A 16135-nucleotide genomic window follows, 5' to 3' on the forward strand; every position below is an offset into this window, starting at 1 on the left:
CGCAGCATGCAATTTACGTGAAATCTTTCACACATTTTCCTACTAGGCTGAGGAATATATCCCACCCTTTTCACATTGGCCTGTTATAGCGCCACCAACAGGTAGATTTTTGCAAAACACATTTTTGGAACAAAATGCCTCAAATCATCCAATTGCCATCAAAGGCGTATGAAGAAATGGCTACAGAAATACATGATCTCTGTAGTCATGTGATCAAGACGAGTCTGTTGGATTTCTCAGATTGTACACTGATTGGCTAACATTGCCTTCCAAAGTTTTCAGGAGTGGCCCGTTTTGTACAAAATGCTGCACATGTCCTGCTCATCCAGAATTCTATCCTCAGAGATGCTATGAGTGATCTGGCTCTCCTCAACAAAATGAAGAAAATTGTTGCAAAAACAAATAACAAAAAACATCCTCCTAAACATTTTGCCAAACATCACACACACTCCTATCCTCCTGGTGGAGACCTGTGCCCGGAAGGGCACTTTTTCTAGTTTGCATTGTATTTGCATCATTTCTCCCTGATCTCACTCCAGTGTCTCACCAAAGTGCCTAGAACTGAAGTATTTGCATATCAATTGTTCTACAGGCAGGAAGCCAATCTCGGGCTAAGAGACAGTCATTCCAAATAGTAGGTTTACCCTTTGACTTCTCACCAGCTCAGTGGCCTTGTGGATAGAGTGTCCGCCCTGAGACTGGGAGGTCGGGGTTCAATCCCTGGTCGGGGTTCAATCCCTGGCCGGGTTAAAAAAAAACTTAAAAAAACGTACAAAAAAACCTAAAGAAAATATATCCCTGACCGGGTTAAAAAAAAACTTAAAAAAACGTACAAAAAAACTTAAAGAAAATATATAAAAAAAAACCTTAAAAAAAAAAAAAAAAAAAAAAAGAGAACTTAAAAAAAAAACCTTAAAAAAGTACGTAATTTATTATAATTGTTATTGCAATTTACGAGCTCTCTCACACACACACACACACACACACACACACACACAAAACTTAACTTAAAAAAAAAACGTACAAAAATAATTATTCTAATTGTTGTTATTGCAATTTACGAGCTGTTCGCTTCCCGCGTTCGCGCGTCTTACTTGTAATTATACATCGAAATTGCTCAAGTCCAGCTGAAACCAAACTCTGGAGACTGGAGAACAGAACGTGAACAACAGGCTAACTTTCGTGTGCTAAAACGGCTTTATGTATCATTGTGAATTCGTGATGGTTATGTTGCACATTTGAGTACTGAGTACTGACATGTTGGCCATCTATTGTATTTGCATCATCATCATTGTCTCCACCAGGCCGAAGGCATGGGGAGAGAGTATGTTTTGCACTCCGTCCGTGTGTGTGTGTGTGTGTCCGTCCGTCCGTGTGTGTGTGTGTGTCCGTCCGTCCGTCCTTCCTTCCGTCCGTCTGTGTACAGCTAATCTCCGGCACCGTTAACCCGGCCGATGCCAAACTTTGCACACACACTCCCTGGATGCCAACGATGAACCTCTGCCCCACATTTTCCAGAACGGCCTGTTATAGCGCCACCATGAGGCAGCTTTTCACATTTATTACCTAAAACTGCACCAATCTGCGTGAAACGTTGCATGCACACTCCCTAGAGGCCAAGGACAAACCTTTGACCTGCATTTTCCGCATCTGCCTTTTATAGCGCCACCAGGAGGCCGACTTTTGTAAAACACATTTTTTTATATTACTCCTCCAGATTCTGTCCAAAAATCTCACAAATCGTTACACAGTATCTCTATGGTCATGTGCTCAAGTCGGATCTGTCTGATATTTCATATTCCATCCTAATTGGCTATAATTGGCTTTCACAGTTTGCAAGATTGCCCCGTTTTGAACAATAGCCTCAAATCATGAACGCAGCATGCAATTTACGTGAAATCTTTCACACATTTTCTTACTAGGCTGAGGAATATATCCCACCCTTTTCACATTGGCCTGTTATAGCGCCACCAACAGGTAGATTTTTGCAAAACACATTTTTGGAACAAAATGCCTCAAATCATCCAATTGCCATCAAAGGCGTATGAAGAAATGGCTACAGAAATACATGATCTCTGTAGTCATGTGATCAAGACGAGTCTGTTAGATTTCTCAGATTGTACACTGATTGGCTAACATTGCCTTCCAAAGTTTTCAGGAGTGGCCCGTTTTGTACAAAATGCTGCACATGTCCTGCTCATCCAGAATTCTATCCTCAGAGATGCTATGAGTGATCTGGCTCTCCTCAACAAAATGAAGAAAATTGTTGCAAAAACAAATAACAAAAAACATCCTCCTAAACATTTTGCCAAACATCACACACACTCCTATCCTCCTGGTGGAGACCTGTGCCCGGAAGGGCACTTTTTCTAGTTTGCATTGTATTTGCATCATTTCTCCCTGATCTCACTCCAGTGTCTCACCAAAGTGCCTAGAACTGAAGTATTTGCATATCAATTGTTCTACAGGCAGGAAGCCAATCTCGGGCTAAGAGACAGTCATTCCAAATAGTAGGTTTACCCTTTGACTTCTCACCAGCTCAGTGGCCTTGTGGATAGAGTGTCCGCCCTGAGACTGGGAGGTCGGGGTTCAATCCCTGGTCGGGGTTCAATCCCTGGCCGGGTTAAAAAAAAACTTAAAAAAACGTACAAAAAAACCTAAAGAAAATATATCCCTGACCGGGTTAAAAAAAAACTAAAAAAACGTACAAAAAAACTTAAAGAAAATATATAAAAAAAACACTTAAAAAATAATAATACAAAAAAAAAAGAGAACTTAAAAAAAAAACCTTAAAAAAGTACGTAATTTATTATAATTGTTGTTGCAATTTACGAGCTCTCTCACACACACACACACACAAAACTTAACTTAAAAAAAAAACGTACAAAAATAATTATTCTAATTGTTGTTATTGCAATTTACGAGCTGTTCGCTTCCCGCGTTCGCGCGTCTTACTTGTAATTATACATCGAAATTGCTCAAGTCCAGCTGAAACCAAACTCTGGAGACTGGAGAACAGAACGTGAACAACAGGCTAACTTTCGTGTGCTAAAACGGCTTTATGTATCATTGTGAATTCGTGATGGTTATGTTGCACATTTGAGTACTGAGTACTGACATGTTGGCCATCTATTGTATTTGCATCATCATCATTGTCTCCACCAGGCCGAAGGCATGGGGAGAGAGTATGTTTTGCACTCCGTCCGTGTGTGTGTGTGTCCGTCCGTCCGTGTGTGTGTGTGTGTCCGTCCGTCCGTCCTTCCTTCCGTCCGTCTGTGTACAGCTAATCTCCGGCACCGTTAACCCGGCCGATGCCAAACTTTGCACACACACTCCCTGGATGCCAACGATGAACCTCTGCCCCACATTTTCCAGAACGGCCTGTTATAGCGCCACCATGAGGCAGCTTTTCACATTTATTACCTAAAACTGCACCAATCTGCGTGAAACGTTGCATGCACACTCCCTAGAGGCCAAGGACAAACCTTTGACCTGCATTTTCCGCATCTGCCTTTTATAGCGCCACCAGGAGGCCGACTTTTGTAAAACACATTTTTTTATATTACTCCTCCAGATTCTGTCCAAAAATCTCACAAATCGTTACACAGTATCTCTATGGTCATGTGCTCAAGTCGGATCTGTCTGATATTTCATATTCCATCCTAATTGGCTATAATTGGCTTTCACAGTTTGCAAGATTGCCCCGTTTTGAACAATAGCCTCAAATCATGAACGCAGCATGCAATTTACGTGAAATCTTTCACACATTTTCCTACTAGGCTGAGGAATATATCCCACCCTTTTCACATTGGCCTGTTATAGCGCCACCAACAGGTAGATTTTTGCAAAACACATTTTTGGAACAAAATGCCTCAAATCATCCAATTGCCATCAAAGGCGTATGAAGAAATGGCTACAGAAATACATGATCTCTGTAGTCATGTGATCAAGACGAGTCTGTTGGATTTCTCAGATTGTACACTGATTGGCTAACATTGCCTTCCAAAGTTTTCAGGAGTGGCCCGTTTTGTACAAAATGCTGCACATGTCCTGCTCATCCAGAATTCTATCCTCAGAGATGCTATGAGTGATCTGGCTCTCCTCAACAAAATGAAGAAAATTGTTGCAAAAACAAATAACAAAAAACATCCTCCTAAACATTTTGCCAAACATCACACACACTCCTATCCTCCTGGTGGAGACCTGTGCCCGGAAGGGCACTTTTTCTAGTTTGCATTGTATTTGCATCATTTCTCCCTGATCTCACTCCAGTGTCTCACCAAAGTGCCTAGAACTGAAGTATTTGCATATCAATTGTTCTACAGGCAGGAAGCCAATCTCGGGCTAAGAGACAGTCATTCCAAATAGTAGGTTTACCCTTTGACTTCTCACCAGCTCAGTGGCCTTGTGGATAGAGTGTCCGCCCTGAGACTGGGAGGTCGGGGTTCAATCCCTGGTCGGGGTTCAATCCCTGGCCGGGTTAAAAAAAAACTTAAAAAAACGTACAAAAAAACCTAAAGAAAATATATAAAAAAAACACTTAAAAAATAATAATACAAAAAAAAAAGAGAACTTAAAAAAAAAACCTTAAAAAAGTACGTAATTTATTATAATTGTTGTTGCAATTTACGAGCTCTCTCACACACACACACACACAAAACTTAACTTAAAAAAAAAACGTACAAAAATAATTATTCTAATTGTTGTTATTGCAATTTACGAGCTGTTCGCTTCCCGCGTTCGCACGTCTTACTTGTAATTATACATCGAAATTGCTCAAGTCCAGCTGAAACCAAACTCTGGAGACTGGAGAACAGAACGTGAACAACAGGCTAACTTTCGTGTGCTAAAACGGCTTTATGTATCATTGTGAATTCGTGATGGTTATGTTGCACATTTGAGTACTGAGTACTGACATGTTGGCCATCTATTGTATTTGCATCATCATCATTGTCTCCACCAGGCCGAAGGCATGGGGAGAGAGTATGTTTTGCACTCCGTCCGTGTGTGTGTGTGTCCGTCCGTCCGTGTGTGTGTGTGTGTGTGTCCGTCCGTCCGTCCGTCCTTCCTTCCGTCCGTCTGTGTACAGCTTATCTCCGGCACCGTTAACCCGGCCGATGCCAAACTTTGCACACACACTCCCTGGATGCCAACGATGAACCTCTGCCCCACATTTTCCAGAACGGCCTGTTATAGCGCCACCATGAGGCAGCTTTTCACATTTATTACCTAAAACTGCACCAATCTGCGTGAAACGTTGCATGCACACTCCCTAGAGGCCAAGGACAAACCTTTGACCTGCATTTTCCGCATCTGCCTTTTATAGCGCCACCAGGAGGCCGACTTTTGTAAAACACATTTTTTTATATTACTCCTCCAGATTCTGTCCAAAAATCTCACAAATCGTTACACAGTATCTCTATGGTCATGTGCTCAAGTCGGATCTGTCTGATATTTCATATTCCATCCTAATTGGCTATAATTGGCTTTCACAGTTTGCAAGATTGCCCCGTTTTGAACAATAGCCTCAAATCATGAACGCAGCATGCAATTTACGTGAAATCTTTCACACATTTTCCTACTAGGCTGAGGAATATATCCCACCCTTTTCACATTGGCCTGTTATAGCGCCACCAACAGGTAGATTTTTGCAAAACACATTTTTGGAACAAAATGCCTCAAATCATCCAATTGCCATCAAAGGCGTATGAAGAAATGGCTACAGAAATACATGATCTCTGTAGTCATGTGATCAAGACGAGTCTGTTGGATTTCTCAGATTGTACACTGATTGGCTAACATTGCCTTCCAAAGTTTTCAGGAGTGGCCCGTTTTGTACAAAATGCTGCACATGTCCTGCTCATCCAGAATTCTATCCTCAGAGATGCTATGAGTGATCTGGCTCTCCTCAACAAAATGAAGAAAATTGTTGCAAAAACAAATAACAAAAAACATCCTCCTAAACATTTTGCCAAAAATCACACACACTCCTATCCTCCTGGTGGAGACCTGTGCCCGGAAGGGCACTTTTTCTAGTTTGCATTGTATTTGCATCATTTCTCCCTGATCTCACTCCAGTGTCTCACCAAAGTGCCTAGAACTGAAGTATTTGCATATCAATTGTTCTACAGGCAGGAAGCCAATCTCGGGCTAAGAGACAGTCATTCCAAATAGTAGGTTTACCCTTTGACTTCTCACCAGCTCAGTGGCCTTGTGGATAGAGTGTCCGCCCTGAGACTGGGAGGTCGGGGTTCAATCCCTGGTCGGGGTTCAATCCCTGGCCGGGTTAAAAAAAAACTTAAAAAAATGTACAAAAAAACCTAAAGAAAATATATCCCTGACCGGGTTAAAAAAAAACTTAAAAAAACGTACAAAAAAACTTAAAGAAAATATATAAAAAAAAACCTTAAAAAAAAAAAAAAAAAAAAAAAGAGAATTAAAAAAAAAAACCTTAAAAAAGTACGTAATTTATTATAATTGTTGTTGCAATTTACGAGCTCTCTCACACACACACACACACAAAACTTAACTTAAAAAAAAAACGTACAAAAATAATTATTCTAATTGTTGTTATTGCAATTTACGAGCTGTTCGCTTCCCGCGTTCGCGCGTCTTACTTGTAATTATACATCGAAATTGCTCAAGTCCAGCTGAAACCAAACTCTGGAGACTGGAGAACAGAACGTGAACAACAGGCTAACTTTCGTGTGCTAAAACGGCTTTATGTATCATTGTGAATTCGTGATGGTTATGTTGCACATTTGAGTACTGAGTACTGACATGTTGGCCATCTATTGTATTTGCATCATCATCATTGTCTCCACCAGGCCGAAGGCATGGGGAGAGAGTATGTTTTGCACTCCGTCCGTGTGTGTGTGTGTCCGTCCGTCCGTGTGTGTGTGTGTGTCCGTCCGTCCGTCCGTCCTTCCTTCCGTCCGTCTGTGTACAGCTTATCTCCGGCACCGTTAACCCGGCCGATTCCAAACTTTGCACACACACTCCCTGGATGCCAACGATGAACCTCTGCCCCACATTTTCCAGAACGGCCTGTTATAGCGCCACCATGAGGCAGCTTTTCACATTTATTACCTAAAACTGCACCAATCTGCGTGAAACGTTGCATGCACACTCCCTAGAGGCCAAGGACAAACCTTTGACCTGCATTTTCCGCATCTGCCTTTTATAGCGCCACCAGGAGGCCGACTTTTGTAAAACACATTTTTTTATATTACTCCTCCAGATTCTGTCCAAAAATCTCACAAATCGTTACACAGTATCTCTATGGTCATGTGCTCAAGTCGGATCTGTCTGATATTTCATATTCCATCCTAATTGGCTATAATTGGCTTTCACAGTTTGCAAGATTGCCCCGTTTTGAACAATAGCCTCAAATCATGAACGCAGCATGCAATTTACGTGAAATCTTTCACACATTTTCCTACTAGGCTGAGGAATATATCCCACCCTTTTCACATTGGCCTGTTATAGCACCACCAACAGGTAGATTTTTGCAAAACACATTTTTGGAACAAAATGCCTCAAATCATCCAATTGCCATCAAAGGCGTATGAAGAAATGGCTACAGAAATACATGATCTCTGTAGTCATGTGATCAAGACGAGTCTGTTAGATTTCTCAGATTGTACACTGATTGGCTAACATTGCCTTCCAAAGTTTTCAGGAGTGGCCCGTTTTGTACAAAATGCTGCACATGTCCTGCTCATCCAGAATTCTATCCTCAGAGATGCTATGAGTGATCTGGCTCTCCTCAACAAAATGAAGAAAATTGTTGCAAAAACAAATAACAAAAAACATCCTCCTAAACATTTTGCCAAACATCACACACACTCCTATCCTCCTGGTGGAGACCTGTGCCCGGAAGGGCACTTTTTCTAGTTTGCATTGTATTTGCATCATTTCTCCCTGATCTCACTCCAGTGTCTCACCAAAGTGCCTAGAACTGAAGTATTTGCATATCAATTGTTCTACAGGCAGGAAGCCAATCTCGGGCTAAGAGACAGTCATTCCAAATAGTAGGTTTACCCTTTGACTTCTCACCAGCTCAGTGGCCTTGTGGATAGAGTGTCCGCCCTGAGACTGGGAGGTCGGGGTTCAATCCCTGGTCGGGGTTCAATCCCTGGCCGGGTTAAAAAAAAACTTAAAAAAACGTACAAAAAAACCTAAAGAAAATATATCCCTGACCGGGTTAAAAAAAAACTAAAAAAACGTACAAAAAAACTTAAAGAAAATATATAAAAAAAACACTTAAAAAATAATAATAATAAAAAAAAGAGAACTTAAAAAAAAAACCTTAAAAAAGTACGTAATTTATTATAATTGTTGTTGCAATTTACGAGCTCTCTCACACACACACACACACACACAAAACTTAACTTAAAAAAAAAACGTACAAAAATAATTATTCTAATTGTTGTTATTGCAATTTACGAGCTGTTCGCTTCCCGCGTTCGCGCGTCTTACTTGTAATTATACATCGAAATTGCTCAAGTCCAGCTGAAACCAAACTCTGGAGACTGGAGAACAGAACGTGAACAACAGGCTAACTTTCGTGTGCTAAAACGGCTTTATGTATCATTGTGAATTCGTGATGGTTATGTTGCACATTTGAGTACTGAGTACTGACATGTTGGCCATCTATTGTATTTGCATCATCATCATTGTCTCCACCAGGCCGAAGGCATGGGGAGAGAGTATGTTTTGCACTCCGTCCGTGTGTGTGTGTGTCCGTCCGTCCGTGTGTGTGTGTGTGTGTCCGTCCGTCCGTCCGTCCTTCCTTCCGTCCGTCTGTGTACAGCTTATCTCCGGCACCGTTAACCCGGCCGATGCCAAACTTTGCACACACACTCCCTGGATGCCAACGATGAACCTCTGCCCCACATTTTCCAGAACGGCCTGTTATAGCGCCACCATGAGGCAGCTTTTCACATTTATTACCTAAAACTGCACCAATCTGCGTGAAACGTTGCATGCACACTCCCTAGAGGCCAAGGACAAACCTTTGACCTGCATTTTCCGCATCTGCCTTTTATAGCGCCACCAGGAGGCCGACTTTTGTAAAACACATTTTTTTATATTACTCCTCCAGATTCTGTCCAAAAATCTCACAAATCGTTACACAGTATCTCTATGGTCATGTGCTCAAGTCGGATCTGTCTGATATTTCATATTCCATCCTAATTGGCTATAATTGGCTTTCACAGTTTGCAAGATTGCCCCGTTTTGAACAATAGCCTCAAATCATGAACGCAGCATGCAATTTACGTGAAATCTTTCACACATTTTCCTACTAGGCTGAGGAATATATCCCACCCTTTTCACATTGGCCTGTTATAGCGCCACCAACAGGTAGATTTTTGCAAAACACATTTTTGGAACAAAATGCCTCAAATCATCCAATTGCCATCAAAGGCGTATGAAGAAATGGCTACAGAAATACATGATCTCTGTAGTCATGTGATCAAGACGAGTCTGTTGGATTTCTCAGATTGTACACTGATTGGCTAACATTGCCTTCCAAAGTTTTCAGGAGTGGCCCGTTTTGTACAAAATGCTGCACATGTCCTGCTCATCCAGAATTCTATCCTCAGAGATGCTATGAGTGATCTGGCTCTCCTCAACAAAATGAAGAAAATTGTTGCAAAAACAAATAACAAAAAACATCCTCCTAAACATTTTGCCAAACATCACACACACTCCTATCCTCCTGGTGGAGACCTGTGCCCGGAAGGGCACTTTTTCTAGTTTGCATTGTATTTGCATCATTTCTCCCTGATCTCACTCCAGTGTCTCACCAAAGTGCCTAGAACTGAAGTATTTGCATATCAATTGTTCTACAGGCAGGAAGCCAATCTCGGGCTAAGAGACAGTCATTCCAAATAGTAGGTTTACCCTTTGACTTCTCACCAGCTCAGTGGCCTTGTGGATAGAGTGTCCGCCCTGAGACTGGTCGGGTTAAAAAAAAACTTAAAAAAACGTACAAAAAAACCTAAAGAAAATATATCCCTGACCGGGTTAAAAAAAAACTTAAAAAAACGTACAAAAAAACTTAAAGAAAATATATAAAAAAAAACCTTAAAAAAAAAAAAAAAAAAAAAAAAGAGAACTTAAAAAAAAAACCTTAAAAAAGTACGTAATTTATTATAATTGTTATTGCAATTTACGAGCTCTCTCACACACACACACACACACACACACAAAACTTAACTAAAAAAAAAAACGTACAAAAATAATTATTCTAATTGTTGTTATTGCAATTTACGAGCTGTTCGCTTCCCGCGTTCGCGCGTCTTACTTGTAATTATACATCGAAATTGCTCAAGTCCAGCTGAAACCAAACTCTGGAGACTGGAGAACAGAACGTGAACAACAGGCTAACTTTCGTGTGCTAAAACGGCTTTATGTATCATTGTGAATTCGTGATGGTTATGTTGCACATTTGAGTACTGAGTACTGACATGTTGGCCATCTATTGTATTTGCATCATCATCATTGTCTCCACCAGGCCGAAGGCATGGGGAGAGAGTATGTTTTGCACTCCGTCCGTGTGTGTGTGTGTGTGTCCGTCCGTCCGTGTGTGTGTGTGTGTCCGTCCGTCCGTCCTTCCTTCCGTCCGTCTGTGTACAGCTAATCTCCGGCACCGTTAACCCGGCCGATGCCAAACTTTGCACACACACTCCCTGGATGCCAACGATGAACCTCTGCCCCACATTTTCCAGAACGGCCTGTTATAGCGCCACCATGAGGCAGCTTTTCACATTTATTACCTAAAACTGCACCAATCTGCGTGAAACGTTGCATGCACACTCCCTAGAGGCCAAGGACAAACCTTTGACCTGCATTTTCCGCATCTGCCTTTTATAGCGCCACCAGGAGGCCGACTTTTGTAAAACACATTTTTTTATATTACTCCTCCAGATTCTGTCCAAAAATCTCACAAATCGTTACACAGTATCTCTATGGTCATGTGCTCAAGTCGGATCTGTCTGATATTTCATATTCCATCCTAATTGGCTATAATTGGCTTTCACAGTTTGCAAGATTGCCCCGTTTTGAACAATAGCCTCAAATCATGAACGCAGCATGCAATTTACGTGAAATCTTTCACACATTTTCCTACTAGGCTGAGGAATATATCCCACCCTTTTCACATTGGCCTGTTATAGCGCCACCAACAGGTAGATTTTTGCAAAACACATTTTTGGAACAAAATGCCTCAAATCATCCAATTGCCATCAAAGGCGTATGAAGAAATGGCTACAGAAATACATGATCTCTGTAGTCATGTGATCAAGACGAGTCTGTTGGATTTCTCAGATTGTACACTGATTGGCTAACATTGCCTTCCAAAGTTTTCAGGAGTGGCCCGTTTTGTACAAAATGCTGCACATGTCCTGCTCATCCAGAATTCTATCCTCAGAGATGCTATGAGTGATCTGGCTCTCCTCAACAAAATGAAGAAAATTGTTGCAAAAACAAATAACAAAAAACATCCTCCTAAACATTTTGCCAAACATCACACACACTCCTATCCTCCTGGTGGAGACCTGTGCCCGGAAGGGCACTTTTTCTAGTTTGCATTGTATTTGCATCATTTCTCCCTGATCTCACTCCAGTGTCTCACCAAAGTGCCTAGAACTGAAGTATTTGCATATCAATTGTTCTACAGGCAGGAAGCCAATCTCGGGCTAAGAGACAGTCATTCCAAATAGTAGGTTTACCCTTTGACTTCTCACCAGCTCAGTGGCCTTGTGGATAGAGTGTCCGCCCTGAGACTGGGAGGTCGGGGTTCAATCCCTGGTCGGGGTTCAATCCCTGGCCGGGTTAAAAAAAAACTTAAAAAAACGTACAAAAAAACCTAAAGAAAATATATCCCTGACCGGGTTAAAAAAAAACTAAAAAAAGTACAAAAAAACTTAAAGAAAATATATAAAAAAAAACACTTAAAAAATCATAATAAAAAAAAAAAAGAGAACTTAAAAAAAAACCCTTAAAAAAGTACGTAATTTATTATAATTGTTGTTGCAATTTACGAGCTCTCTCACACACACACACACACAAAACTTAACTTAAAAAAAAAACGTACAAAAATAATTATTCTAATTGTTGTTATTGCAATTTACGAGCTGTTCGCTTCCCGCGTTCGCGCGTCTTACTTGTAATTATACATCGAAATTGCTCAAGTCCAGCTGAAACCAAACTCTGGAGACTGGAGAACAGAACGTGAACAACAGGCTAACTTTCGTGTGCTAAAACGGCTTTATGTATCATTGTGAATTCGTGATGGTTATGTTGCACATTTGAGTACTGAGTACTGACATGTTGGCCATCTATTGTATTTGCATCATCATCATTGTCTCCACCAGGCCGAAGGCATGGGGAGAGAGTATGTTTTGCACTCCGTCCGTGTGTGTGTGTGTCCGTCCGTCCGTGTGTGTGTGTGTGTGTGTCCGTCCGTCCGTCCGTCCTTCCTTCCGTCCGTCTGTGTACAGCTTATCTCCGGCACCGTTAACCCGGCCGATGCCAAACTTTGCACACACACTCCCTGGATGCCAACGATGAACCTCTGCCCCACATTTTCCAGAACGGCCTGTTATAGCGCCACCATGAGGCAGCTTTTCACATTTATTACCTAAAACTGCACCAATCTGCGTGAAACGTTGCATGCACACTCCCTAGAGGCCAAGGACAAACCTTTGACCTGCATTTTCCGCATCTGCCTTTTATAGCGCCACCAGGAGGCCGACTTTTGTAAAACACATTTTTTTATATTACTCCTCCAGATTCTGTCCAAAAATCTCACAAATCGTTACACAGTATCTCTATGGTCATGTGCTCAAGTCGGATCTGTCTGATATTTCATATTCCATCCTAATTGGCTATAATTGGCTTTCACAGTTTGCAAGATTGCCCCGTTTTGAACAATAGCCTCAAATCATGAACGCAGCATGCAATTTACGTGAAATCTTTCACACATTTTCTTACTAGGCTGAGGAATATATCCCACCCTTTTCACATTGGCCTGTTATAGCGCCACCAACAGGTAGATTTTTGCAAAACACATTTTTGGAACAAAATGCCTCAAATCATCCAATTGCCATCAAAGGCGTATGAAGAAATGGCTACAGAAATACATGATCTCTGTAGTCATGTGATCAAGACGAGTCTGTTGGATTTCTCAGATTGTACACTGATTGGCTAACATTGCCTTCCAAAGTTTTCAGGAGTGGCCCGTTTTGTACAAAATGCTGCACATGTCCTGCTCATCCAGAATTCTATCCTCAGAGATGCTATGAGTGATCTGGCTCTCCTCAACAAAATGAAGAAAATTGTTGCAAAAACAAATAACAAAAAACATCCTCCTAAACATTTTGCCAAACATCACACACACTCCTATCCTCCTGGTGGAGACCTGTGCCCGGAAGGGCACTTTTTCTAGTTTGCATTGTATTTGCATCATTTCTCCCTGATCTCACTCCAGTGTCTCACCAAAGTGCCTAGAACTGAAGTATTTGCATATCAATTGTTCTACAGGCAGGAAGCCAATCTCGGGCTAAGAGACAGTCATTCCAAATAGTAGGTTTACCCTTTGACTTCTCACCAGCTCAGTGGCCTTGTGGATAGAGTGTCCGCCCTGAGACTGGGAGGTCGGGGTTCAATCCCTGGTCGGGGTTCAATCCCTGGCCGGGTTAAAAAAAAACTTAAAAAAACGTACAAAAAAACCTAAAGAAAATATATCCCTGACCGGGTTAAAAAAAAACTTAAAAAAACGTACAAAAAAACTTAAAGAAAATATATAAAAAAAAACCTTAAAAAAAAAAAAAAAAAAAAAAAAGAGAACTTTAAAAAAAAACCTTAAAAAAGTACGTAATTTATTATAATTGTTGTTGCAATTTACGAGCTCTCTCACACACACACACACACAAAACTTAACTTAAAAAAAAAACGTACAAAAATAATTATTCTAATTGTTGTTATTGCAATTTACGAGCTGTTCGCTTCCCGCGTTCGCGCGTCTTACTTGTAATTATACATCGAAATTGCTCAAGTCCAGCTGAAACCAAACTCTGGAGACTGGAGAACAGAACGTGAACAACAGGCTAACTTTCGTGTGCTAAAACGGCTTTATGTATCATTGTGAATTCGTGATGGTTATGTTGCACATTTGAGTACTGAGTACTGACATGTTGGCCATCTATTGTATTTGCATCATCATCATTGTCTCCACCAGGCCGAAGGCATGGGGAGAGAGTATGTTTTGCACTCCGTCCGTGTGTGTGTGTGTCCGTCCGTCCGTGTGTGTGTGTCCGTCCGTCCGTCCGTCCTTCCTTCCGTCCGTCTGTGTACAGCTTATCTCCGGCACCGTTAACCCGGCCGATTCCAAACTTTGCACACACACTCCCTGGATGCCAACGATGAACCTCTGCCCCACATTTTCCAGAACGGCCTGTTATAGCGCCACCATGAGGCAGCTTTTCACATTTATTACCTAAAACTGCACCAATCTGCGTGAAACGTTGCATGCACACTCCCTAGAGGCCAAGGACAAACCTTTGACCTGCATTTTCCGCATCTGCCTTTTATAGCGCCACCAGGAGGCCGACTTTTGTAAAACAAATTTTTTTATATTACTCCTCCAGATTCTGTCCAAAAATCTCACAAATCGTTACACAGTATCTCTATGGTCATGTGCTCAAGTCGGATCTGTCTGATATTTCATATTCCATCCTAATTGGCTATAATTGGCTTTCACAGTTTGCAAGATTGCCCCGTTTTGAACAATAGCCTCAAATCATGAACGCAGCATGCAATTTACGTGAAATCTTTCACACATTTTCTTACTAGGCTGAGGAATATATCCCACCCTTTTCACATTGGCCTGTTATAGCGCCACCAACAGGTAGATTTTTGCAAAACACATTTCTGGAACAAAATGCCTCAAATCATCCAATTGCCATCAAAGGCGTATGAAGAAATGGCTACAGAAATACATGATCTCTGTAGTCATGTGATCAAGACGAGTCTGTTAGATTTCTCAGATTGTACACTGATTGGCTAACATTGCCTTCCAAAGTTTTCAGGAGTGGCCCGTTTTGTACAAAATGCTGCACATGTCCTGCTCATCCAGAATTCTATCCTCAGAGATGCTATGAGTGATCTGGCTCTCCTCAACAAAATGAAGAAAATTGTTGCAAAAACAAATAACAAAAAACATCCTCCTAAACATTTTGCCAAACATCACACACACTCCTATCCTCCTGGTGGAGACCTGTGCCCGGAAGGGCACTTTTTCTAGTTTGCATTGTATTTGCATCATTTCTCCCTGATCTCACTCCAGTGTCTCACCAAAGTGCCTAGAACTGAAGTATTTGCATATCAATTGTTCTACAGGCAGGAAGCCAATCTCGGGCTAAGAGACAGTCATTCCAAATAGTAGGTTTACCCTTTGACTTCTCACCAGCTCAGTGGCCTTGTGGATAGAGTGTCCGCCCTGAGACTGGGAGGTCGGGGTTCAATCCCTGGTCGGGGTTCAATCCCTGGCCGGGTTAAAAAAAAACTTTAAAAAACGTACAAAAAAACCTAAAGAAAATATATCCCTGACCGGGTTAAAAAAAAACTAAAAAAACGTACAAAAAAACTTAAAGAAAATATATTAAAAAAAACACTTAAAAAATCATAATAAAAAAAAAAAAGAGAACTTAAAAAACCCTTAAAAAAGTACGTAATTTATTATAATTGTTGTTGCAATTTACGAGCTCTCTCACACACACACACACACAAAACTTAACTTAAAAAAAAAACGTACAAAAATAATTATTCTAATTGTTGTTATTGCAATTTACGAGCTGTTCGCTTCCCGCGTTCGCGCGTCTTACTTGTAATTATACATCGAAATTGCTCAAGTCCAGCTGAAACCAAACTCTGGAGACTGGAGAACAGAACGTGAACAACAGGCTAACTTTCGTGTGCTAAAACGGCTTTATGTATCATTGTGAATTCGTGATGGTTATGTTGCACATTTGAGTACTGAGTACTGACATGTTGGCCATCTATTGTATTTGCATCATCATCATTGTCTCCACCAGGCCGAAGGCATGGGGAGAGAGTATGTTTTGCA

The sequence above is a fragment of the Electrona antarctica genome (assembly GCF_951216825.1).
Source record: "Electrona antarctica genome assembly, chromosome: 15".
Taxonomy (NCBI): Eukaryota; Metazoa; Chordata; class Actinopteri; order Myctophiformes; family Myctophidae; genus Electrona; species Electrona antarctica.